The sequence below is a fragment of the Cynocephalus volans genome, chromosome 15 (assembly GCF_027409185.1).
Source record: "Cynocephalus volans isolate mCynVol1 chromosome 15, mCynVol1.pri, whole genome shotgun sequence".
NCBI lineage: Eukaryota > Metazoa > Chordata > Mammalia > Dermoptera > Cynocephalidae > Cynocephalus > Cynocephalus volans.
The window spans coordinates 93,702,238-93,729,265 of record NC_084474.1 but is presented as its reverse complement, the minus strand read 5'-3'; the positions used below and the strand labels follow the sequence as shown (position 1 = coordinate 93,729,265).

Here is a 27,028-nt window from a genome sequence, read left to right as displayed (position 1 = left end):
GTGTGTGTGCACGTGTGTGTGCGTGTGTGCGTGCCTGAGCCATGCTCATGTTTACAGAAAGAAAAGAGGAAAAAAGGCCAAGGAAGCCACACTGCTACGGGGACCTCTCCCTGAGGGGCTGACGTACCCCCTCACTACCCACAGCTGCTGGGGACCTAGGGAGACCCCGCGGGCAACAGCTCATCACCTGGCTCTGCTGCCAGTATCCCCAGATAGGTCCTCAGGGCCAAGGGTCTCTGGGCAGAGAGGGGGCCCTGAATCACCCCCCACACTACTGACCACCTGAGGTTGTCGCATGTCTGCAGGGATCAGGGATTAGACTGGGCAGGGGGCAGGGGTCGGAGCCCAGGCTAGAACGAGGTCAGGAGTTCAGGTCAAGGTTGGGCCAGGCTGGGCTAGGGTCTTGCCACACACACACCCCTGTCTCTGCAGTCTGGGGCCCCTCCCCCAGGTGAGAGCAAAGCAATGATGTCCCACCCTCTTGCCCCAGGGCCCCACATGGCTCAACCCTGCCTAGGGGCCATCCTGCAGGGAGAAGCCCCCTCTGTAACCACCCACACAGCCCTGGACCCACCCCCAGGCAGGGCTGACCAAGGCTGTGGTCCCACCACCGGCAGCCATGGCTGAAGCCTCAGGGTCCCCACCTGCAAAATTGGGACAGGCTGTCCCCACCCGTTTGCTGTGAGACCAGCCACCGTTGCAGCCTCTCTGCTGTGGCAGCCACACTCCCACTGAGCCCACCACCCAGTCCCCAGAGCGCTCCTGGGAGCCCGGCCTCTTCTCCCCAGCCCGCCTGCTCCCAGCCCCCGCATCCACCCCGCCAGCAGGCGCGGACCCTCTGCTGTCTACTGAACGGCTGTCTTTCCCAGACCCTTTAAGGGAGGACCCATCTTTGTCCCTGTGTGCCAGATGAGAAAACAGGCGGGAATGACAGTGACCCCCAGTGCCCAGAAGGGGAAACCAAGGTTCAGGGAGGCTGCCACCCTCCTTCCCAGTGGCACAGCTGGGGAGGGAGTGTGACTCAGCCGGCTTCGGACAGGGCCCCTGCCCACGGGACCCTACGTGACGGGGCGGGGGACAGAGAGTGCTGGAGGCCGGGCTCCGGGGGCGCGGGGGCAGGGCCGGCGGCACGGGCGGTGGTGAGGGCGGGCCAGGTCCGGGGCGCTGGCAGGGGCTCCCCAGCCCGCCGGGGGACGCCGCCGGCTCACCCGCGCCCAGAGGTGTCAGTCCCGCTGCCGCCTCCCTGCGCACCCACTGGCCAGGCCGCCTTCCCTCCCACAGTGTCGCCGCTCCCCGGCGATGCCAGCCTGGGGCTGGGCTATTTACTGTGCCCCGGGCGTCACGTGGGGAGCGGCGACCGCGGCCAGCGCGCAGGGTGGCTGTGCACCTGCTGCCTACACATAGCCACTGTCCCCTGCCGCTGGGCCATGGAAGGGAGGGGAGGCGGGCACCCGGGGCTGGCCCGGCCCCTCCGCCCAGGACTCCCGCCACGCGGGCAGGACTGCCTGGCAGCCAGGAGGGGCCCACAGGGCTCCTGGCGGGAGCACCACCTGGGCAGGGGCCGGAGGGAGCCCACTCTGAACAGGACGCGAGGTACCCTGCCGAGGTGCGTCACGAGGCCAGCGCCCACGGGCTAAGGGTGGCTCGAGCTCCTCCTTAAAGACCCCTGCCCCGCTGTCCAGCCTCACAGCCGAGGCCTCCCCCACTGTCTGAGCACCTGCTGTGTGCCAGACCCTGCTATTCCCTCCTTTCATCCTCACGACACCCCTGCAGCAGGACTACAGTCATCCCCCAGCATGCAGGTGAGGAAACTGAGGCACTGAGACTAGGAGCACACTCTGTGTCACATAGGCAGGCAGGGTTTAGCATGACAGCTGTCTCCACATGCCACTCAGCCTCCCAGGCTTGATGCAGATGCCCCCTCTCCCATGAAGCCCTCAGTGACACTCTCAAGCGAAATCCTCCTGGGGGTTCCCCACCTGTCCCTCACCCTCAGTAGGGTCCTGGCTTTGTCTCCTGGGAGCACCATGACCAAGAATTCACATGCTCCCCAGACTGTGAGGCCCACGAGTGGAGCCTGGCATCACCATCAACTTTTTACCTGCCCTGGCCACTGGGGGGGCCCTCGGAATGGGGTGGAGCAGGGCGGGTAGAGTCCCCAGCACAGGTTCCCTGATGGCCTCCCCTTGCTGGGAACCCAGCTCTAAGCCTGGCTCCCAGCCAAACAGCCTGGCCCCTGCAATCAGCAGTCAGTGCCAGTGAAGGGACAGGGGAAGGCTTGCCAGGGGCCCAGCCGGCCAAGAATACGGCCCTCTTCCAGGCTCTCCCCACACACACCCAGAGAGCATCACCATCAGCCTGGCCTGGCACAGCCATGCCCACAAGTCTCCCCTCCTCCTACCCCACGCCCCCAGGCAGGTGAGCCAGCAGGACAAGTAAGGACAAGGCAGCTGTGTCCAGGCTGGAGGTCCCCGCAGGAGCCCCCACCCACGGCACGCCCCAACCAAGCCAGGTACCCTGCCCACCGGCTCAGGGAGCCCCAAAGGCCTGAGCTCCCCGGGCACTTCTTCTGCCCTTGTGGATTCACTCAGCCACAGGTCAGGTCAGCCTCGGTTCTGATGCCCACTCCAGAGCTTGCCACTCAGCCCATCCAGCAGCATCTCCCTGAGCGGCCAAGGTGGGAATGGGTATGCTCTGGGCATTCACTGACCCACCAGTCTCCCATCTTAACCGCTTTCTATGAGTCTGTCCTCTCGGACACTGTGCCAGACGCTGCATCCCACCAGCAAGACACTAACACTGGCCACCCTGCACTGATAGAACAGGGCAGCTCAGAGAAGTTGAGCAACTCACCCAAGTCACACAGCCAGGAAGCAGAAGAATCACTGTTGGAGTTCAGTTTCGCTGACCCCCAGAGACCTTGCTCATCCTGACCCCATCTCTCTGGGAGACAGAAGCTCTGAGACAGGCTGCTGCTGCCACGCCAGCCTGTTTCCTTATCTGTAAAAGGGGTCTCTTAGTGAAAGATCCCATCAAGCTCTGTGATGCTGCAGCCAGGACACAGAGCCCACCATGCTGCCGGGCTCCAAGTGTGGGTCCTTAGCATCCTTGTTTCCCCCACCCGGGCTCCTCCCCCTTGCCTGGTGGCCTCTAGCCAGGCCTGGGGGGCACCTGCTGCACCTGGCACAGCCCCAAGCCTTTCGGAGAAGTCTATTTATATCAGGCAGGAGCTGTTCCTGGAACCCTCCCAGAGCAAGCCCAAGTTTGCTCACTGCTGAGGGGACCAGGAGGGGGACCAGAGCAGGCCAAGCCCACACTCAATCACCCAGGACACCTTCCCGGAGACCTCATGCCCTCTGCACCCAGCAGCACCGAGGGCCCAGCCCCCTTCACTGACCAAGTGCTGCTGCCCCCCCACTCCCACTTCTGTCCCCTCCCCTCTTGGCCACATGCCCTTGGGAGCAGAGAGTGTCCCAGCCCCGAGGAAGGCATCGCTGACTGTAGGAGAGACTGAGAGGTCCTCAGTTCCACCCCGCCTCCCGCACAGGCCCTGGCACCAGGAGGGCTCCCACTTGTTTGTGGAAGGAACAAATGACCCAACGTTCTGGGCAGAGGTCCAGATCTGGGAAACATCCAGAAGCCATCACGGGATCTCAGCTCCCGAGGTCTGGAGGAACCTCAAAGATCACCTATGCCACCTAATCCCAAGCTTGCACACCTCTGGTGATGGGGAATTCACTATTCCTTGGCAGCCTGTGCCCTCTGCCTTTCGGCAGCTCCCTGAGTTATCGGACCCTCTCCGTAGTGATTCCTGAGCACCCAGTGCTGGGATGGGGACCAGCAGGAGGAAGGCCTCTGAGCAGAAGAAGTCCCAGGATGGCAGACAATCAGGAGCGCAGGGTAGTCAGAGAAGGCTCCATAGAGGAGGTGGCACAGGGTGGGGGGTGCATAGACATGCCCTGATGCCTGGTATCTCATCATCAGGCATGCCCTGACCCCTGAGCAGTGCTGGCCCTCACCGGGCCATGGCCTCCTCTATAAATGGAGACACTGCCAGGGAGGGAAGCCACCTTCCAAAGCTGGTCACAGGGCACCTGAACTGTGACCTGGAAGCAGAGCTGTTGGAGCAGGCTTGGGTTTCTACCAGGCAGGCACCTGTTCTACCTGCTGTGGGCTTCAGGGACACTCTCTTGCACTCTGTCACTGCCCCTCTGGTTCCCTCCCCACACACATGGCTTTAACAGTGCCCTGTGGGGCGTGGGGCTGACTTGCCAACTCAGGCAGCCCGCCCTCCAAGGCCACCCTCATGTGCTGCCAGCCACCAGCACTGCCCAGGCAGGCCACAGCTCCACTGCAGACCCAGGCGCTATCATTGCCAGGGCCACAGGCAGGCAGGCAGGCTCCCAGCTCAGCACAGGCAAGGCCACTGAGCTCCTGCCAGGCTGGGCACAGAGTGTCAGGGCAGGTAGCCGGATGAAGCCCAGCAGGTCCCATGGGTCTCCTGAACCATGTGGCCACTCAGAGCCTGCCAGGCCCACCCTGAGCCTCCAAGCCTCCAATAGCACCAGGAGAACCGCCCAGGTGATGGGTAGAAAACTGGTCTCCGGTAGGTGCTTAATAGCAGGCCCAAGCTAGGACTCAGACCCCTTCCCCATAGCCAGGTACCAAGCCCCTGGCCCTCCCCACCTTGAACTCAGCCAGCTCGCCCCAACCTTATGGGCCTGGACCCTCCCCTAAAGGGACTCGGGTGCCAGAAGAAAGCAGGGAGGAGTGGTGGTGGGAGGAGGTTCAGGACCAGGTTTGGCTCCGCAGAACTGAGGTGAATCCCAATGCTGCTTGTGACCAGTTCTTCCCTCTGGGCCCTTGTTCCTCCCCTGTGGAAGGTACAAAGACAAGCCCTGACTTGCTGGGATGCTGAGGAGACAAAGAGGACAGTGGGCACTGACAGCTGGAAGACAGGGCCTCTGGCCGCCAGGCAGCAGCTCAGATGAGGAAACTGAGGCATGGCCAGGGGAAGGAGGAACTGCCAAGCATGGGCATGCCAGCCCTCCAGGTGCCCGTTCCACCACCCCAGAAGCCCCCCTGCTGGCTGGGGCAGGTAGGACACTTCCCCTGCCCTACTCTCCCACCTGCCCTTCCTACCAGGAGCTCACAGCTGGGGGCAGGGATGAGGGGGTGTCAGAGGCTTGGAAGGCGTCCCAGGAACCAATGTCAGCCAGGCCACTGGTGACATCACAGGTGCCACGTTGGCCGCGGCTCCTCCAGGCACTCCAGCACGTGGGAACTGCTACCCACCATCCACTCCCCATCACTGGCCAAGATGGTCCCCCCCGACCCCCGCACATCGCCCCACCCCTCCCCAAGGCTTAGCACTGGCTCTGCCACATGCGTCCCCCTGTAGCCTCTCCTACTCCCACCCCAGACCTGGGAAGCTGCATCCCAGACTCCCGCCGTGGGTGGGCCAGGTAACTACAATATTGTGGGTGCCCCAGCAGAGGGCAGGGGGTGCCCCTGTGCAGGCATCACTACTGAGTCAGAGGCAAGCCACATGGGTTCCTCTAAGAGACCCTGCTCCAACCTGTGCCTCAGTTTCCCAGGCTGTCACGTGCAGGGTTATAATGTGGTATTTTCCCAAAGTCACCCCTCAGTGGGCTGCATGGCTCACTGCTTGGCCACCCCCGAAGCTGGTGGGCCGGGGTTCCAGGGTGGTCACCCTGCCATGGACCCAGCTTCCCCTCCCCCTCCTCCTCCAGGGAACTCCAACCCTGGCCCTCCGGCCCCCACCAGCTGCCACAGCTACAGAGTGTCACCCTCCCACCTCCCAGGCATGGCCAAGGAGTTCCTTCCACCCCGAGTGCCCTTTGTTCCCAGCACAGCCCATCTCCTCATGCCCAAGTTCAAGCACCACCTCCTCAGGGAAATCTTTACCAACCAGGCAACCTCAGGCAGTTATTCTCTGTGCCTCAGTTTCCCCATCTACAAAAAGGATACCAACAGTAACTCCCTCACAGAGTTATCAGAAATAAATGAATTAAGCATGAGAAGTGCTCAGAACAGTGCCTGGCACCAGGAGCTCGTCCACAGCATGGGCTATGAGTGTGATCTGAAAGGTCCCCAGACCCCCAGGCAGAGCACAATGCCTCCTCTCCTTGGTTTCCATCTGCGTCCAACAAGGAATGGGCCACTCAGGCCTAGTCATCCTCCAGGTCCACAGTGCCCTTGAGCCCTGCCTCCCTGCAGACCCATGTCCTTATGCCCCCTCCTTCCCAACATCCCCAACACCCCCAGGCAGCTCAGGACCCAAACTAAGAACCAAATGGAGGGCAGAGATTTACCCTGGCATGACACCCACCTGCCAGCCCTGCCCCTGACATCGAGGGAGAGGAATCTCAACAGGTCCCCGGGAGTCCACCAGCCTCCCCACCCAGTTGGGGTCTCCAGTTCCCTACCAGTCCCTTCTCTCCTCTACCACCACCCACCAGCCAGCCCAACCTCTCCACCAGGGCAGTTATCAGGATGTACGCAAGTGTCCTTGTCTCAGCAGGCAGTTCCATTCAGGTTTGGTGAGTGCATATCCCACCTCCAGCCCAGACGAGATCCAGGATCAAGGTCATCTGCCCGTGTCATCTGCCCACCTACCAGAAAGCCACCCCTCCACACACAGCAAGACCTAGCTCGAGGCTGGAGATAGAATGGTGGCCCCCACCCTGTTGCTGTTCACACACCTGCCATGGCTCCCTATGGCCTACAAAACCAAGTTCTAGCTTTTCAGCCTGGCCTACTGGCCCCTGCCTCTCCCACCCTCAGCCAGCAGGGTAGGTGGGAGAGGGCTGTAGGATTCATGCCTCCAGACACCCTGTTCTCTCTGCCCAGAATGCCCCAGACACTCTTCATCACACTCAATAACAGGCCAGGGACCCTATTCCTCCAGGAAGCCTGCAGGCACCCTGAGTGCCCAGCGAGACCATGCACATGTGTACCTAGCGAGCACCCCTCTGGGCTTCAGGTCCCACAGTGGGCACTGGAGGGGGGTCAGGGATGAGTGAACCCCCTCAGGGAGCACAGTCGGGGCGGAGGTCAGCAGGCAGTGGATTACAGCAGAGAGAAATGATGTGGGACTAGGCAGAGACTCACCATGGGAGGGAGTAATCACGGAGGCCTCTCAAAGGAGGTGTTCCTCAGGCAGAGACATTGGACTCACACCCTGAACTTGGCATGGGGTCCCCAGGGTAAGAACACACAAGACTCTCCACCAAGCCCCACGAGAACAGCACGTACCAATGTCCCTGATGACAGCTCACAGAGCCCCTTCACGCCCCTTCAGGCATGCCACACCCCCACCAAGGCCAAAAACTTATGAGCCCCCTTTCACACGGGGGCCAGACAGGTGGAGCAGAGCTGCCTGAAACCCAGTCTTCTAGTCTAGGCCCAGGGTTCCTTCCTCTCTTCCACCCAGTGACTCATGCAGCCTGATCTGCGCAGACCCCAGACCCACAGGAAGGTTTAAAGCACATGAGCCTGCAGAGAAGCCAGAGCAGGTGGCAGCAGGCCCAAGCCACGACTCAGCCACTGCGCCCCAGGAGAGCCTCTCAGGTCCTCAACTAAGAGCCCAGGGACTCTTGCTTTGCACACACTTATAACCAACCTAGAAAGCCACCGGTACTCCAAAATCTCGCAGGGAGTTATTAAAACCCAAGATAACAGATGACAGTCCAAGCTGCCTTTTATTAACAATAAATATTAATAATGGCCGTTACCACTTATTGAGATCCCACTTCCTGCCAAAGCCTAAAGGTGTTTAGGGCCAAAGAGATTGTGAGATGCTCCCTTTATGAGCTGGGGGGTTTCTGGGCTCTGAAGTTCCATGGATCCTTCCTGTACAGCGGGGTTTACCAGCTGCACTGGTTGCTGTAACGACCAAAGGAGGCTCAGGTAGGTCTACACCTGAGCCGGAGAGGGCGTGGTCAAAATCGGCACCTTGTTTAATGGCCATGCAACCACCGATCCAGGTGGGCCGGGCCGGTTCTCGCCCCGCAGCACCTCACATCCCAACACGCAAAGCGCCGGCAAGAGAGCTGTGGGCTCCGCACGGTCCAACGTGGGTCCTGGAGGGAAAAGTTTCCACCACCAGGGCGGCGCCCTTGCCCCATCTGACGGCAGAAGCCGCTGAGGCCTCCAGCTGCGCGCACGAGGGGACCTGGGGACCCGCCCCCCGCGAGCCCCCTCCCCAGGGCCCGCCGCGGCAGGGCGCCGACACTCACCAGGCACGGTCCTCCCGGTGCTGGAGCCCCGCAGAGCCGCCGGCTTTATCCCGCCCGCGCCGCCTTCCCCCGCCCCCTCCTCCGCCCCTCTCCGCCCCCCGCCCCATCCTCCCTCCCCCCCATCCCACCCCCACTCCCCTCCCCCAGCCCCTGCGCGCACGTCAAAGGGCCGACCTTGAATCCTGCCGGGAGGGGAGCGCGGGGCAGGGCAGCCCCCTCCCCCGAGGGTCCCGGGCGGGTCCGGCTGGGGGTGTGGGGTGGAGAGGGGGGCGCGCAGTGGGCAGTGGGGCTGGGACGCGGGGTCCCACGGCCGCGGCGGGCACCCTGGCACCCTGGCCCCAGGCAGAGGGCAGGAGAGCTCTCCCGCGCTGGGCTGGGCTCGGGGGCCCGCGCGGGGCAGGACGTCCCCAGGGCCCCGTAAGGCGGGCGTAAAAGAGATGGAGGAGGCAGGAGGGGCGGGCGCCGAGGCCCAGGCCTGCCGCTGCGAGTGGGGGCAGCCCGGGGCTTCCCAGGTCTCCCGCCTTCTTCCCCCTGCCTGCTGCAGGCTGAGAAGAGGGTCCCCGGGGACCCTCACTGCGCCCCCACCGGGCCCACCGTCCCCCCAAACAGCCCTGCCTCTGCCGTCTACCCCCACCCGGAGCAGCCCCCACTGCCCTCCCTGACCTGCCCAGGGGACTCTCCCTTCCAGGGCTCCTCAGGCACTCAGTCCGTCTTCAGTGTCCCCGTTTCCTGCAACAGGCGCCAGGGCTCCCACCACCCCTGCTGGCTGCCCGCCACGCTAACACAGTTCCTTCCGCAGGAAGTGGGAACCCCAGCAGTGGGGGGGCTGTTCCTGCCTCCCAGGGCCAGGGTCACTTGCCCCACCTCCCTCAGGATGCTGCCCCAGCCTGGTGATGTCGGCAGCGGGTGGAGCACTCATCCCTCACCCTGGATGGGGTGTGGCGGGTGGTCTCTCAGGACAGCCCTGCCACCGGGACTTAACTCTTGGGGGCAGAGAGGGGCCACCAAGAAGTCCGTTTATCCCTGCTTCCCCAGGGGAGACATGGGGGTTACTCCTAGCTACAGAAGGGGCCTACACCCTCAGCCACCCAAACAGCTGCCCCATAACCTCACCACCCTATGCTGGACACCCCATCCACTCATCCCAACTCTTCATCGCGATACCCACCAGTCACCCTACCCCAGGTGGAGACCACACCCAAGGGCCGGTCAACCGGGCTCCCAGCGCCTGGGCCAGTGCCCAAAGCCCTCCTTAGCCACCAAGACCATCCATCCACCTCTCCTGCGCCTCAAGGCACCTGGTGCAGCCCCCGCCAGGCACTATGACACACACCTGCCACCAGCCCTTTGGTCCTGCTGTGCCCTCCATCGGGCTGTCCCGCTCCCTCCCTGCCCGGCCACCTCTTCCAACTCATTCCTACATGAACCTCCCCTTGCTTCAGCCACTTTCTGCCACTACCCAGCCCTCTCTGACACAGCCCCAGGTTTACATGGAATCACCCACCAAGCTGGGCCCCCATGCCACAGGGCCACGTGGTCCCTTCTGCATCTCCCCATAGGAGGACACAAACCTCAGAGGATCACTGTACACAAGTGGACTTAAGGCCCAGCACATGGACAGGACAGCTCCCCAAGAGTGGGCCAAGTCAGAGGGTCAGACAGGACTCCCCGTCCAGTGCTCAGTCCCCACTTCCCAGTGTGACTGAGCACCCGGTGTGGACACAACCCAATGGGGAGTTCTGACAAGCACACGCCAAGGTGCACACACAGAGATGGGCACATACAGAGACGGGCACATACATGCATGCCACAGAAAGGGATGACCAGACCAGATGCCTGTGCCAGGAAGGTGGGGACCCTGTTGCCCTGTAGCAGCCCAGCACCTCCGTGCCCGCCAGAACCTCCAGGGACACCAGGAGCCCTCCAAGCCCTCCAGGCCCTCTGGTCCACGCCCCATCTTCCATCTTGCCTGGAAGGTCTCTGTCCAGGCTGCAAGTAGGATTGGAGAGGATGACATCTCCTGCCTCCACACTGACCTCCACACCAGATGAAGTGTCCACCTTCCTGATGTCCAGGGGCCCTGTCTTGGTAGCTGGGGGGCTACAGCCCTTGGCAGAACCTCCCACTGAAGGCCCTGGACCAGTCACTGTCCCTCCCTGGGGCAACCCAGCATCATCTTGGAATGTCATAGGTGTTCCCAAAACCGCCTTTGTTATATGCAGATTCCCAGGCCACACCCAGAGAGCAGTGCCCCATCTGTATTGGCACACTTGCCCCGGCTGGCCCTGGGCAGCTGGAAGCCATGTTCTGTAAGCCTGGGCCCCCACCCTGCCCCCAGCCTCCCTGTTTGTAGAAACTCCAGTCTCAGGCTTCTGGCTAAGATGCTGCAGTGGCTTCCATCTGTGAGCCAATAATTCCGGTAATCCTGCAATACAGGGTGTTGGGTCAGGAATCCTGCGGCTGAGGGATTCTAGACAGGAGAACCAGGCTTCAAAAGCCCACCCTGGCCTCGACTTTAGACCTGTGTGCCTACAGTCCTAGTGCCTGCCTGCTGGGCCCCACTCAGGCTGGTGCTGAGTCCTGGCACCATGCCACCCACATCTCCCAGGCCCCAAAAGCTGGTGCAGAAGTGGGCACAGTGTCCCGGAGGGCATGGAATTTCATGGATCCACTTGGAGCTAATGGCCCCTGAGAGGGGGCCTCACCCCCTGCAGACCCAAGTCCCTGCCAGGAACGCAGAGGCCCCCAGGAGGCCCGGAGGAGGTGCCAGATCCTGGCTTCCCTGAGACCTCAGGGCCTCTCCCAGCTCACCAGGCAGAGCCCTTTCCCCTCCTGTGCCCCTCCAGCCCCCCCAACACACACACATGATCATCCAAGGGACCCTCAAGAGACACAGCCACAGGGCAGGAACTGCACCCCCAAGCCGGAGCCTCAGAACTGGGATGGGTTTCATGGCCCTCGCAAAGGGTCTATGGGGCCTAACAGTCCCTCTTGCTGCCCGGGAGGAAGCTGCTCAGAAAAGCCTTTACCCATTAGGATCAGTCAGACTCCAGAGGGGTCCTCAGCTGGTAACGGAATGAGGCCAGCACTGAGTTGTGCCCCTGGGGTCTGGCATAAACCTCCACCTCAGATGCCCACCGGGAACTAAGAAAGCCCCGCTGTGCGTTGCTGTGTGCCTCTGGGCCTTTGGTCACCAGCTGAATGAGGGAATAAGGGATCCATCATAAGGTAAGAACATCCAGTAACTGTACCTCCTAGTGCCAACAAAGCTGTCACAGTGGCTGAGAGGGCAGAGGGTGGGCGCACACACCACCCAGAGAGTTCAAGCTAAGCCCACTCTGCAGAAAGGATCCAGAACTGGGCTGGATTCAATGTGCCAGCCTGTATTGAGCCAGGCCACCGGCCCACAGCCCCTCTCCAGGGAGGAGCGGCCACAGCTCCTCCTAGGGACCCCTGGACAGTAGGGGACAGGGCCCCTGAGGGCTGTCAGCATGCAGCCAGCACCAGGCAGTCCATGCGGCTCCTTCCTGCTGCTCCTGGTGTGCCCGACCCCAACCCCAGGAGCCGGGTCAGATCCCACCCAGAATCCTCGTGGGAGGAGGAGCTCAGCCCTTGGACAGGGGAGACAACCCCTGATGCCCACCCAGCCATGTGTGCTCACTTGAGAGGTGAGGAGCTGGACAGGCCTATCCCTCCATGGCAGGACCCTGTCAGTGGAGTGTCCAGGAAGCTTGTGGTCCCCGAGGGTGACTGGATTTTGCAGCATCATGAGGTGGTGGCTACTTCTACTCACCACCACACCCATGAGCCCCAGGCAGGGCAGCAAGTATGTGCACCTCTGCCCATGTCACAGAAGAGCAGACTGCGGCCAGCTGGAACCCAGATCAGTAAGTCACCCATGGCCCAAGTCCATACTCAGCCACTGCTCAGCTCACCACCCCCATACAGCCCACGCACATCCCCTCCCTGTGCCAAGTGTCCAGTCCCATGAAATGAGGGGAAGCCCAGAGGACCTCTCTGTGTGATGGCCTTGCACGGTGCCCTTGGCACAGGCCACCCCCTGCATCCATCCTCAGAGCAGTCCTGTAAGGTACCCATCACCCCATTTTATGGATGAGAAAACTGAGACTCAGGCCATGCAGTCAGTGGCAGCTCTGATGGGCTGAGATGGGACTCAGAGCCAGCCCAGGGTGGGTACTTTCTGTGCATTTTCTCCTAAAAATGGCAGAGCCCTCCGGTCTACGTCAAGGCTCCAGGAGGCCAGGTCACCAAGCACCCGCCTAGGTCCCCAGGATCCCCTCCCCTGTCCCACCCAGAGCCCAAGGCCTCTGGGGTCAGGCAGGCAGGAAGGGGGCTTGAGATCGCAGAGGTGGCCAAGGCCACTGGCCAAGGCCCTGGTCGACGCACGTCAGAGGGGCCCATGGGAGCCACGGGAAAGAGCTCTGACCTGGCCGTGGAGGGCCACATCCAAAATAGCTGGCCCCAGCATGGAGAGAGGACTCAGCCGGGTGCACGTAGGCCTCTTGGCCCAGGCACTGCCAAGCTCACTGCAGAAGGTCACAGCTATTTCTGTGTGGCCTGGCAGTGAGACACAGCCCTGGCACCCCGCGAAGAGGCCCTGCGAGACAGGTCTACCCCCAGGACATGTGTTGGAGAGGGCCTAAGGACCTGCAGGTGCTGGGATCTTGCTAGGGACCCTGCGCTGGTGGCCTTTCTCTCTGAGCCGTCTCCCTCTCAAAAAGCACATCCACTGCTGTTAGTGGGTTAGTTTCTTGTTCATCCCACTGGCATTTACAGGCCAGCATGATGTGCCAAGCACTGGGCTGGGCACTTGGGTACACAAAGAACCAGACCCGGTCCCCAAAACAATAAAGAGGGGGCACCACGAAGGAGGGGTCTGCCCACTGACTTCAGCCCCTCCGAACCTAAGCACACAGCCCAGGGTGATTGCCCATGTCTGGGACACTGCTGGGCCCATGCCACACAAGTCTGCCCATGTGTGCACACAGCACCCCATGCCTCATCAGGCCCTTGGATGCAGACCCCTGCCAGCCCACACCCCCAGAGATGCCAGTTCTAGGTCCTGCTGTGGGCAGACTCCGACCCCAGGCTTCATGGACTCTGTGGGCACAGTCCTCGCCCTCAGCTTGCAGGCACCAATGACCATTTGACAAATGGAGAACCTGAGGCTCAGAGAGGGCATGAGTCTCAGCTCAAGGCTAAGGCAGGCAGGTTCTCGTGGGGTCCCAGGTAGAGACCAGAGACCTCCAGGCACTTTCTGAGGGGCCTCTAACACTGTCGCTGTACAGCCCTCAGGAGGCCCTGGGCATTTCTGTGGGCACCCAGCAGAGGCAGGCTGTCAGGCAGACTGGGAGCTCCCTGCCCTCCCATCCCCCTCCCTGCCCCAGGAACTGTCACAGAACAGCCCAGGATCTGCAGATGGAGCTCAGAGAAGCTCACCTTCCGGCTCCAGGGCCCCGGGGAGGACACCTGGGGCCAGGCGGGAACTTTGCCCCACTGGGCGGCACTAAGACCAGGCCATTCACATGGGCCAGATGGACACTGCAGCTCCCAGGCTTTCTCCAACAGGGCCAGGTGAGGACTCGAGAAGGCAGTACCTTGGGGACCGGGAGACCCCGGAGCTGCACTTCCTTCATGTCTAGACTCTGGGGGTCCACAGGGAACCAAGCCATATGAGCCGCTACCCTCCAGGAGCAAATACCCCGCTAGACCACTAAGATGACTGAGGAAAACAGGTCACCCACATCAGGGGACAGTGGGGGTTGCAAAGTCGGGGGGGAGGGGATCGTGCACAGAGGAGCAACCTGTCTCTAGGCTTCTGGTCCTCAGTTTACGCAAGCAAGTGCACACTGACTGCCGGGTGCTGGGCCAGGAGGAGGACCCTCTGGTTCTGGTTCCGAGCACCCACTGCAGAGCTCCCATCACACCCCGAGCACCAGCAAGTGTCAGCTTCACACCATTCTCCAGCAGCTAACGAAGCCCCACAAGGCTGGCAACCCTGGGGCACAGCCAAGGGCACCTTAATCCTACTTTAGACTTCCGAGAGCACGCTCCGGCCAGACCCTATGCGGGGCAGGCAGGGGTACTGTCTTAATGTTTCTTTTAATTGAGAGAAAATTCACACAACATGAAATTCACCATTTTAACCATTTTAAAGTATACAATTCAGTGGTTTTTAGTATACTCACAGTGTTGTGTAATCACCACCACCATGTAACTCTAGAACATTTCCATCACCTCATGCCCATCAGCAGTCACCCCCAACCCCCTCCCCAGCCCTGGGCAACCCCTGATCTACTTTCAGTCTCTGGGAATTTGCCCACCTGAGGTTTCACATAAATGGAATCACAGTATGTGGCCTTTTGAAGTGCTGGAAGTTTAAATCCCTTGTGGAGTCCCTACTAAGTGCCCACCCCACGAATGTGAAGAAATGGGGGGAGGAAGACGGGCAGGAGGATAGGGTGGGGGCCCAGGGCCCTGGGAGTCCAGGCAGGAGACATGGGGCAGATGAGCAGAGGGCGCCCGATCAGCCCCTTCCCAGTCTATCAGGTCTGTGCCAGGCTGCCAAGGGAGGGTGGACTGCGAGCTCTGGGGGAGGGCAAAGGGCAGGTCAGGGAGAGAGGGAGGTCCCAGCGGCCAGGTGGGGTAGGGAAGGGCCCTCCAGGGTCCCAAGGGGACAGGGCAATGGATACCCGCCAGGGCCCAACCCGCCACCCTGGAGGGAACCCAGAAGGTGAAGGCAGCATCAGGGACAGGCCTCCGAGGATCAAAAAGATTCATCAAAGCATTTTTAAAAGTTAAAAACTCGACCCTCACACATAAAGTGAGCCCAGGTCAAAGATTTATTTCATTCATTCGGACAGCACTGGCAGGAGGCAACGCTGGCTCAGAGAATTCGGGGGACTAAGTGTTTACAGCCTCTGAGAGACTGAGCACTAAATTTAGATGGGAAGGAAGAGACGGAGTTGGTCAGTGTCCCGCAGGGCAATGAGATGGTGGCCCGCCAGCCACCTTCTCTACCAGACAGAATCCATTTCCACCTCTAGCAAAAATCTACATGTTCAGGCTTGACTTCACTGAGTCTGGGCCCTATTTGATCACAGACAGCAGGTACAGACATCCTAGAGAGTTCTCTTCATAGATCCTGCAGAGAAGGGTGAAAGGGGGTGGGCACCCAGGCAGAGGGCACAGCCTGAGCAGAGGCCGGGAGGCAGGAAGGGAGGCAGCAGGGCGGAAGGAGGCACAGAACTTCAGGGAAAGGCCTGGGGGACTGCTCCAGGGGGGAAACCAGCTTCTCAGAATTGCTGCAGGGCAGGGAGAGGTCTCCACGGTCCGAATCCAGGCATGTCCTGGGATCGAGTGCAAGGTGAGGAAATGGAAGGTCCCCAGACTTTCCAGATGGGACAGGACAGGAGCTGTGGGTGGCTGATGGCTGCTTTGTCCTGGAGCCCCACTGGGGTCCCTGAGGATGGAGACCCCACCCACAAAGATGCTGTGAGCGATGGCTCGGGGTCCACGCACAGGCACCCTGGTCACTGACTGCCGAGCCCCTGCTAAGTGCCAGACACCATGGGGTCTCTCCAGACATCACCACCCTGTCTGGCCTGCCCACTGGGTCCCTCCCCATGGGGGCCAGTCCCCATGCTCCAGTTGATACGCCCAGGAGGCCTCAGGGTGCCCCACATGGGACCCATGCATCATGCCACCGAGCCTTTGCTTACTCAGTGCCACCTGCCGAGGACCCTCCTGGCTCCACTCTGTCCATCCAAATCCCACCTTCTTGGAGGCCCATTCAGCAGCCCGCACTTACTGAGCACCTACTGGATACAATGCCTGTGCTCTGATCCAAGGACACTCACAGAGAGGAGAGCTCAGTTCCCAGCATGACAAGGAATGTGGCCACAGTAACCGGGTGGTGGACATCAAGAGGGTTAGAGTCCCCAGGTCCACAACTCCTGCAGCAGCACAAGGGGGAGAGAGGCCCTCAGCTGCCGTGGAGCCCCCACCCCAACCGGACCCTCTGATGCAAAGAGAATCTCCCATCCTCAACCCCATTTCCACCCCAGGCCCCTGAGAGGGGCAGGGGTACAAGAGCCCTACCTGATGGTGTCGTGCACCATCACTACCATACACTGTACGGAGGAAAAAAAGTCTAGGGGGCCAAGACTGGCCACTGCCCCAAGGCCAGGCTGTGGCAAAGCAGGGCCAGCCTCCTCAGGCTCTGGACCCAGGCCAGCACTCCCCCAACGCCTCTCAACGCTTCTTCCATTCCATCAGCAACTCGGCAACCCAAGGAACCCGGCCACCACTGCCCACACGGTGCCCAGCGCCGCTCCACCGCGAGTGAGGCCTTCAAACCCTGCAGTGCTCTCCCCTGAGGCTGGCCATCCCGTGCCCGTTCTGTTTCACGTAGTGTCTCGTTACAAGGCAGGGTGAACCCCGGCTCACCTGTCACACCTCAGGGAGGCAGCTGGTCCTCTCTAGGGCTTATCACACCCTCTGAAAACAGAGGTGCTCACACCCCAGGGCTGCCATGAGGCTGGACCTCAGAACAGCATGCCCAGTGTACTCAGTAGGCGCTTGGGACCAGCCAGTTCTCCGGAACATCTATCCCTGCCCCAGACCAGCCGAGCCTCCTGACGGACCAGCCTCCAGCAGCCCCAGTTCTCACACTCACTTCCTCATGGGGAGGGGGCCAAAGGAAGCTCGCCCAAGGCCCTGAAACCTCAACAGGCTCTTAGGGAGGGCTGTGCCCAAAAGGACCATGAGCCAAAGGGAGGAGGGGGTGGGGGAGGGGAGAAATAGTGATGGGGGAGGGAGGAGAGAAACAGGAGGAGGGAGGGGGAGAGAGGAGGAAACTGAGGCTGGCGGACTGCCCCCTGGCCTTGCATGGCTTGCTGGGGCAGGGCCATCTGACCCCTGAGCCCACCCAACTCCTGCGGGCAGGAAGCCTGGACAGGCATGAGGTGGCCAAAAACACAGGACGCAAGGCCCCACCGGGGTCAAAGTCCCCCGTAGGTCCAGGCAGGCCCAGCTGGCAGTGTCCGTGGGAACAATCCCCAGGCCCCGTTGGCCACACTCAGGCCAGGGAGTGGACACTGAGCTGCCACAAATACCAGGGAAGCTGGACACATCCCAAGGGTGGAAGCCCAGGCCCCTGAGCCTGCTCCAGGCACATCAAGACCTGTGGGCTGATCTGGGGGGCCCTAGGGGAGGGGCCGGAGGGCCAGAGGAGGTGGTGGAGAGGGGTCTGCAGGGCTACCACCACCTCTCCTGGCACCATTTAAGATCTTGCTGGGCTGGGCCTGCCCACCTCTCCACCTCACCCACCACCCCCACCTCTGAGCCTGGTAGCCTCTCCCCTTCCCAGAGGCTGTGCCCTCTGCCTGCGGCCCTCTCCCCAACTCTCCCCTCCTAGGCACCACTTCTTTGACTCAGCCCCCACCCATGGTGATCTGTGTGGTGCCAGAGGCCCGTCTTCTGGCTCCTAGGACCCCACGCCTCCCTGACATCTCACAGACCACCTGGGCTGAAACCAGAGTGGCCTCACCCGTGTCCAAGACTGTGGGCCTCTTGGACCAGGGCCCTGCTGGGCTTGTCTGGGGCCCATGGCAGGGAGGGGTAGTTGACTGGGTGGATGGACAGATGGAAGTTCAATGAATGGTTCCGTCCACACCCCAGCCCACGTGCCACAGCGGCCCCTGGAGCGCCCAGCTCCTCCTGGCTCTGGTCTCTGAGCTCCCTGCCCCCACACTCTACCGAGGGACTCCACAGAACAGACCCCTGAGCCGCTGGCTGTCCTCACAAGCCTGGAGGCCCCTCGGGACAGCCCTTCCGGTGACTTCCTGCCAGGGAGGTGTGAGGGAGGGGTAAACAAGGCCTCCAGATGGCTTCCTGCGGCTGGGCAGCCGTGGGAACGCCCGGCCCAGCGGAGGCCACCAAGGGGTGGATGGGAGCAGGGAAGGCCTGCATAGTCCACCAGCACAGAGCCCACTACAGATGGGCCCCCTGCCCCCTCTTAAGCCTCCCAATATCCCCAGAGAGAATGCACACCCACATTCACAGAGGGGGAAACTGAGGCACAGACAGGCAGTTTACACCAGAGGGCGGCAGCAGGACCCATTTCATCTCTGGAGAGGCCATGATCCAGTTGCTGCCTGGGGATCGGGTCCTCCCACACCCACACCTGGAGCCTCTTCTCTCTCTGGCCTCATCGATAAATGAGGGGGCACAGACTGACACCAGACCACTCTGCAAGGACACGACCTGCAGATGTGCAGGCATCAACACACCTGCCTTCCGTCCCAGAACTGCCACTTCGCAACAGTGCCACCTGAGCAGGCTGCCAGCCTCAGACACCAGCTTCCCCACCTGGGAAATGGCGACAGCAGCTGCCACCAGGTTACCCTGAGGATTAAACAGCAGGTTCCCACTGAAGGCCCAGAAGAGACTCAGGACAGTGCCATCATGAGTGACGCTGTCCCATCAGGTCCTGAGCCCCTGGGAGGAGCCGGCCTTCACCAAGCTCACCCCTTCCTGAAGCTTCATGCACCCTCCCTCCATACCGTGATGTCACCTCCTGATGCCCAGCAAGGGGGTTCCCTTCCTGCCCCACCACAACCTCAAAGTCGTGGGACACACATTCCAGAAAGATGATGATGGCTCCTACAAGCCCAAGGTTCTGCCAACGGGACCAAGAGACTCTCCCGGGCACCCAGATGCATGTCCCTGGCTGTCCAAGTCCTCATTTATTAGAGCCCATCATGGAGGATGGAGGGTGGCTGGTTAATAAACAAGAGTCCATGCAGACCTAGGGACAAGGACTCAAGGGTGCCATCAGCCTACGATCAACACCAAGGGAAATTTCAGGTGAGATGCAGAACAGCACATGCAGGCACAGGCACAGAAGCCCAGAGCCCACAGTTGTGTATTTCCTGGGCTGTTTGAATTTGTGCAAGGAACATCTCCAAATCTGCGATTAAAACAAGAACTACGTGTTTGGAGCATTGTGTGAAGGTCGCCCCTCCCCCACGTGAGCCCCTCCCAGCCCAGCCCCAAGGGCACAACCAGATTCAGAAACTGAGGCACCCACAGAGGGCACTTCCTGAGGTCGCGGGCCTGGGAGAGAGGAAAGGGTGTGATCAGGTTCGTCCTGGCAGTTGCAGGATAGGAAGCAGGCAGGCTGGCTCAGGTGGCTGGGGTTTAGCCACTAAGGCTCCAGGCTTTTGTCCAGATCCCGACCCCGTCTGCTACGGGGTCCGGTGGTCTCCTCCAAGCTCGCCATTCTCCAGATAAAAAAACTGAGGCCCAGGAAGGGCAGGGGCAGGCCTAAGTTCACCCAGAGGCCTGGCAGAGCTGGGGGGGAAGGACTTGTGACTCCCTAGGGTCCTGGGAGGGGACAGGGAGGTCACCATGAGGAGGGGTAGCCGGGAGCCCCGGGCACCCCCAGGCAGCCCCTGAGCTAGGCATGGCAATTCCCAGCAGATGGGCCTCTGGGCAGCCGGCCAGAGAGAAGCAAAGCCCGGGAGGAAGGACCTCAGCAGCTGACCCCGGACGGGGAGATTAAAGGAGAGAAAATGTTTGCCTTGGCAGGGGCCCCAGGCCCACACAGGGGACAGAGGAGGGGGCCAGCGTTCTAGGCACCAGCAGACGATGCCAGGGTAGGGGTGCAGGAGGAAGAGGAGGCGTCTCTGGGGGGTGGGGGCAGAGTGGACAGGCAGGTAAAGCTACCATGTGCAGCAGCAGGGGAACTGATGGGGACGTGAGGCAGTGAGCGGGGTGGTGGGGAATCCTCCAAACCCTCCCGAGCCTCTTCCAGGAAGCCTGAGTCACAGGAGGGCCCCACGGCCAGAAGTACGGCTGGGAGTGCGGTCCCATGGGAAGGGGATGGGGCAGGGCCACCCGTCGCCTCCAACAGCTGGCCCAGCCCTGGCTTTGGGGTCTCTGTGCCGAGTGAGGCTGAGGCCGTGGGAACAGGCTCCAGCAGCTCCCAGGAGGGGCTGGGGGGGATGCAGGAGCTGGAGACGTTGAGTCCAAGCTCCCATCCTGCAGAAGAGGAAACTGAGACCCCAGAGAAGAGCCCCCAGACAATGACTTATCCACGAAAGAGTCCCCGGGCAGCTCAGGCCTGCACATTGGGGAGACTGATGCAAGATCCCCCCAGCTGGGCCCTCAGCACCCTCACCCGACCTCCTCACCTTAGAAGCCTGTTCTAGCACATGGGCCCCCAGCCATGAATCCAGACCCCCCAGGCCCCAGGGGTTTGAGCCTTCCTCCTGATCCACCATTTCTAGAACCATACCCCTGGGAAATCAGATCCCCACAGGTCTGCCCCATCCCCCCACCCCTGTTCTAGAACATTTCATGGCTCCTGCCACCCACCCCCAGAATCTGAGTCAAGGAATCGAACCACAACATGCTGCAGTATGGGAGTTCCCCACCTCCCACCTCAGTAATGGTGGCTCCTATGCGTGTCAGAATCTCCTGGGGGCAGGCACCACAAACAGCACCAAGGGATGGGGTATTCCCCATTTTACAGCCACCGATCTGGTCCAGCCTCTCATTTGCAAATGCAGAACAGCGACCTGTTGGTGCCCACCCCAGGGTCACCCAGCAGGAGACCTGGGCCCTGACTGCCTTCCAGACCCTGACTCAGCCTCCCATCCAGCCATTCCTGAGCACCTGCTACAGACACAGTGGCCCTCTTCTCTGCCGCCCCCAACCCCACCTGGCTCTGAGCACATCCTCCAGCACCAGGGATCCCTGGCACCTCCAGGCAGGCCCTCTCCTTCCCTGCTCAGCCCTCACTGACCATCCCATCCAAGACTCAGTCAAGTTCAGCCCGGCAAACAGTAAGCACATAATAAAGGCAGGAGCCTGGCATACTCAGGACAGAGATGGGGTTAGTGGGGCCAAGGCCTAAAACCCAGGTCAGCGGGAGGAGCAATGCCTGCCCCAGGCTCGATTTTTGGACTTTTTCCTAAACTCCCTTCCAGCTCCGACAGACAAGGACGACAGAACCTCACGCCAGCCACCCTGAAGGATCACTGCCTTTTAGAGACGAGAACGCTGGTCGCAAAGAGGGTGGAGCTGGGCTCCGCGCCCACTGAGACGCTCAGGCCCTGAGGCAGGCGTCCACATGCCAAAGGCCCACCCCACCACCTGCCCTGCAAGGGTCCACAGGGGACATGAGCCTCAGCTTCACTTCTGATTCCCTGGGCTCCCAGCTGAGGCCTGGGCAGGGGCAGGGCAGGCCCCAGGCCAAGCCAGGCCAGGGAGACCAGGCAGCCAAGCAGTCACCATAACGTGTTTGTGGCAGGAACTGGGCATGGGGGAGGCACTTCCCGACAGCACCCTTGCCCCCTCCCACCCAACCCCAACCCGCAACAGGCCTTGCAGTTTACCCCCTGGGGAACACTCCCCAGGCTGCCCAGAGGGCTGGGGTCACTGGGATCTCTCTCCAGAGCCACACTATCTGGAGGCGCAGACTTCAGGAAGTGACGGGGCTTCTCACTGTACAACAGACAGTTGTCACAGGGACCAGCCAGAACAGGGTCGGGAAGGGGCCTGACACACAGCAAGCGCTTGACACACTCTGACAATCACCTCCTGAGCCCTGGTTTCCCACCTAGAACACGGAGCTATCACCCTGGCTCCCAGAGTTGTGACAACAGAAGACTGTGGCCCTATGTCCAGCAGTAACAGACCTGCGTTCGTCCCTGGAGCCTTCAGTCCTTCCATGCCAGGAAAAGGGCAGGGCTGGAGAGGCTGAGCTCTGGGCCCCCCGGCCAGCCTGGCGGTCCAGCAGCCCGCCCACCCATCCACCCAAATGCGCGGCACTAGAAGGCAGGGCCCCTGAGGGCACAGCCCAGTCTGTTCCCTGGCTCCTCAGAGCCTGGAACCCCGGCTGGCACAGGGGACTCAGGACACAAGCCTCAGTTCACCAGCCCAGCATGCCCAGCCCCATCATTTATGCATCTCACTGTCCCAAGTGAGAGTAGAGGACGCTGAGGCTCAGAGGGTGACATGCGCACACTGGCACAGCCAAGCCAGCCCCTCCCAGGACCACCCTCCCTACCACCCTCCAGCCCCCTACCCTACTCCACTCCCTCCCGGCCCCTTCGTCAGCAGAAGTGATCCTTATCCCTATCCTGCGAGCACAGAGCTGAGGGGCCTCTGCCTCCACTTGACTGCTGGCTCCGCAGGGGATGGGCCAGCATACGGTTGACACTCAAGTTCTGCCAGTTCCATGAGGAAGGCGCATCAGACCAGCTGCTTTGAGCCAGCCCCCACAGCACCTGGTGGCCCAAGTGCTGCCCACCCCACCAAGGACCATGCCCAGATGATGAGAACCCCCTGGCCCATTCACTGACCCTTCCCCAAAAAGGGGGCATGGTGCCATGGTGATGGGCATGGACCCCAGACCCAGATGGCCAGCGTTCGAATCCCCTCAGCTCTTCTCCCGGCAGAGTGACAGTGCGCACGTCACTTTACCCCTAGAGCCCTTCCTAGCTGTAAGACAGGATGGTGAAGTTCATGCTTACCCTAGGGGATCAATCCTTACGTGGAGGATTAAGTGAGTTAAAAGGCGTCAAGTGCTACATGTGAGTTAACTGGGGTCACAGCCCAGGTAACAGGGCCACTTCTGATTGTGCTGCAGTCACCAGGCCCTGCTGAGGACCCCTGCCTTCACGCAGCACCCGTTTATGCCGTGGATGGCTCAGGCCTGCTTCCTCAGGGACAGTGGCAGGCTGGGGTCTGGGACAGGGCCCAGCCAGGGTGGGCGAGGGGAGGCAGCCCCTCCCGTGCCCAGCCGTGATGGCCCGTGTGGCAGCAGCAATAGTACACTGCACTTCCTCAGCTCCTTCCAGAACACGAGCCCTGGCACAGGGGCATGCCAGATCTCGGCAAATGCCTGGAGGGGAGCCAGGGTGGGCAGCAGGAGGGCACAGGTGCTCTGGGTCGGGGGAGGGGGAACCCCCCAGTGCCCTTCTCTAATCCTTCTGGAGGAAAGTAATACCTGAGTGCCACCCTCATGGGAGGGCTCAACCCTGAGCCACGTGGTCACACCAGCTGGTCAGTGGAGCCTCATTCTGCCTCGGCCTCTGGAGACTGCCACTGAGGCACTGAGACGGTGTGAGCAAAGCCTGCTGGAGGAATGGCAGTTTCAGGGGGCACCAGGGCTACACCCCCCAGTGGGGAGGAGCAGCTCTGCTCTTCTCTGAATTGTCTTTTGCACAACAGCCTTGGTCCAGCTCTAAGGGGATAAAGCGAGGTTCGCAGGGTCTTGACTGGAGGCACCATGGTCGGAAGGTGCACACGCCCCCATGCTGGTGAGCCCCTACTGAGACCTCAGTCTCTGCAGCCTCCCACAGTCCCCTCCCCACACCAGCATGGCCTGTGCCTGCAGCACCTCACCCCACTCCGCTGCAGACTGCAGCTCTCAGCCACAGGGTCCTGGCTACCAGGACCCCCGCCTCCCCTCAGGGTCCACGCAAAGCAAGTGTCCTTCAACCCAAACCACCCAGCCAGCACAAGACCCATCCAATGGGCAGCTCTGAACAGGTGTCCCGCAGCCCCCATACCTCAGTCCACTGAGCTCCCGGGGTCACTAGGCATGCACTGGCTTGGCCATGACTCCCCCCTCACCACAGCCCTGTCCAGAATGCAGTACCTCCAGCTGCGGCCGGCATCCACCCCACCCGAACTCTGACAGTATGGGAAGGGCAGGACTCATCAGCCCTGGGACCCCGGCCAGGCTCCTGCTGGGTGCTCCTGCACGTCCCCCAGTGCCAGGTTGGCTTTCACCCATGTGACACCTATCCTGCCAGGTAGACCTATCATTTCACAGGTGTGGGAACTGAGAAGCAAGGTATTATGGACCAGGCAAGACACTCAGAACCCAGGCCCTCCTGTCCCTAGGACAGCTTCACCCTGCTGCACCTGCAGGCACTGGGAAAGGCCATGGCAGGCTACGAGTGGTGCCGGCGACCAGAGGAAGCAGGTAGCAGCAAGGGTGGTGGGGGTGGAAGTGGAGAGACACAAAGCAGGGCTTGAGGTGGGGCAGCTACCAAAGTGCCCTGGGGTGGTCTGGGAAGGTGTCCTGTAGGAGGTGGCTCAGCAGACAGCTGGCGGGAGGGCATCCCAGATAGAGGGCACAGTGCAGCACCGGCCAGAGACAAGAACCGCAGTACATCATCTGGGTACAGCCTGCAGTCAGGTTTGGGGGAGCAAAAGCAAGCCCAAGGTCTTGGGGAAATAATCACTGCTCTTCGCCAGCCCAGCCCCAGAAGCTCCCGGCTCTGCCCCTCTGGCCAAATGCCACCCGGACAGCAGCCCTGTACCCTTTCCATTTAACCCACCCTTTCACCAGTGCCTGCCACCCAGGGAGGGGCCTCCCCAGGCTGCATCGTCCACATGTGAACATGACTCCCCAAGGAGGTCGTGTGTGCAGGCCCTGTGCACCTGCTGACACCCTGACAACCTGGTGGTGAGCAAGAAGGGCTCATGCCAGCTCACACCAGCTCATGCTACCTCTCCCCAACTCCATGGGCAGTGAGGTCAAGTTGGTAGCTTGGGCATGTTTCCACCACAGACACTGGCTAATGCTATAGCCAGGGTTCTGCTCAGCATTTACCAGCATGCCCACCCATTCATGGTGACTTCAAGCCCCCTCGCCGTCCAAACTGCCCACTCATCTGAGAAAGAAGCCCACCCACCCGGCTGTTCTCCTGCCTACCACACCCACGCCACTGACTTTGCACAGCCGGCCACCCTCAGCCAAGTTCTGGAGTCAGAGGGGACCAGCTATGGCCCCTGGCCTCATTCCAGTGGGGTCAAGGAAGACGTCTTGGAGGAGGCGAGTGAGCCAAGGAGGGTTCAACTCTGCACCACCTGCATCCTCTCCCATCACCCTGACTGCCTTGGGGGGGCCCTGACCACCAACTGCCCTACCCCACCAGCCATCGCCCACCTCCACGTCCAGCACCAGACCTGGCACAGAGTGCTTGGCAAACACACTGGGGATGTTGGGGGTGCCCAGCTCCCGAGGCAGCATTTGGGGACAGCCCAGGAATTCCTGTACGGTCAGAGGAGCCTCTCCCCCTTAATACCTGTAGCCAGAGTGACGGGGGTGGTGGTGAGGAAGCCCCCACTGCCTGCCTCACCTGGTGCCTCTCCCATTTACTCCTCACAGCAGCCTGCAGGGGGCCAACCCACACCAACTTCACAGATGCGAAAACCAAGGCTCTGAGTAGGCCTGCAGGCTGAGGGCCCGGACCTGACTCCAGGTCTCTGGGCCTCAGTCTCATCATCTGAGACATGGGGTGAATAACCTTGTGGCAGGATTTGGGGAGGCCTGTGAAGCACGGCCAGCACAGAGCTGTCAAGGGGCCTCACGCACCGTGTCCAGTGACCTGCAGCTGGTCTGTGGCGCCCCACACTGCACTGATGTGATGCCAGCCCCCACCATCATGTGCGGAACTGACTCCAGAGCCTGCAGGCAGGGCGAGGAGGTGCGGCACACGTCTAACTGCCACGGCTTGGGGCACCCCGGCAACTGTGACCAGCTGGTCTGGACCCTGGGCTGCCCTCACTCCCACTTCCCCAGAGGGACCGGAGCCTCACCTCAGTAACCAGGCTCCAGCCTGCAGGGTCACCATGCTCCCCCCGGGAAGCACCAGGCCAGGCCGACAGCCACTTTGCTGGGCTTGGAGCTAAGCAGGCCACCCCAGCCCTGCTGGCCGCCAGCTGCCCAGGAGTCCCGTAGGCATGTCAGGAGTCATCTGTCTAATCCCTGCAGCACCTGGGACAAGGCGGCTGACCTGGTTCTGCAGCTGGGTACTGGGACCTGGAGCTGGCCTCCGCATGTCATTCACTGCCATCCACGTCCTACCCGGGGGCAGGGAAGCCCGAGGAGCTCTGTCCCCCCAAACTGTGCAGATGAGGAAACTGAGCAGTGAATGCGGACAGAGTCAGACGCTGGGCGCGGCCCTGGGGAGGATGGACTCAGGGTGGGGGGTGTTCCACACCCTCAGCAACGGGAGCGGGTCACCTCGTTCCAGCCTGGGCTGTCCCGCTGCTCACATGGGGGAAACGGCGGGCTGCGTCCCCGAGCCCGGCCTCCCCGGAGCTCAGAGCCTGCACGTGGCAGCCACCAGCCCGCGCTCACGCGGGAGCGGCCGCCGAGCGGAGGGTCCCGGGTCGCCGGGGAGGCCGGCCGGCCCTCCCGCCTGCGCGGCCCCGGAGCGGGCGGCGGGCTCGCGCTCACAGCCCCCGCGCGCGGGAGCAAAGCGCGGCCCCGCCCCGAGCGCGCGCGGAGGAGACTGACCTGGCGGTGCGGCGCCGGCACGACGGGCGGGGGGCTCGGGGCGCGCGCGCGGCCCGCCGGTCACGTGGCGGCGCGGCCCAATGGGAACGCGGCTCAGGCCCGCGGCCGCGCGCCCGGGCGCTCCACGCGCGGGGGAGGTGACGGCGGCCGCGGCGGCGGAGCCGGGGCTGGGCCCTGACCCTGTGGCGGGCCGGCCGGGCGCCTCTGAGCCCCGAGTGAGGGTGGAGAGCGCGCGTGGGCGGCGGCCGGCGGTGCGCGGAGCTCCCGGGGGGGCCGGGTGTCGCCGTGCCTCGACTGGGGCTGAGTCTCACGCCCACCGGAGGGCTCAGCAGCCGCCCGGCCGCCGTCGTGGGGTCCGAGCAGGCCTCGGGTCCCCGGCCCTCTGTGAAGCGGGGTCCCAGGAGGTGGCTGTCAGGGA

At 62.0% G+C, this 27,028-nt stretch overlaps 1 protein-coding gene across 4 annotated transcripts in view; it reads right to left on the bottom strand.

The window, feature by feature from the left end:
• PTP4A3 (protein tyrosine phosphatase 4A3) overlaps positions 1–26,682 on the bottom strand; it is a 35,947-nt gene extending 9,265 nt beyond the window's left edge. The window contains exon 1 of one of the 4 annotated variants that reach the window (XM_063079694.1): positions 26,611–26,682. The gene's annotated coding sequence lies outside the window, so the exon portion shown is untranslated. Of the gene's footprint in view, positions 1–644; positions 755–1,208; positions 1,289–2,853; positions 3,220–26,610 lie in introns of those variants that run through there. The other 3 variants (XM_063079692.1, XM_063079693.1, XM_063079695.1) reach the window with 3 other exon arrangements.
• Positions 26,683–27,028: the final 346 nt, after the last annotated feature.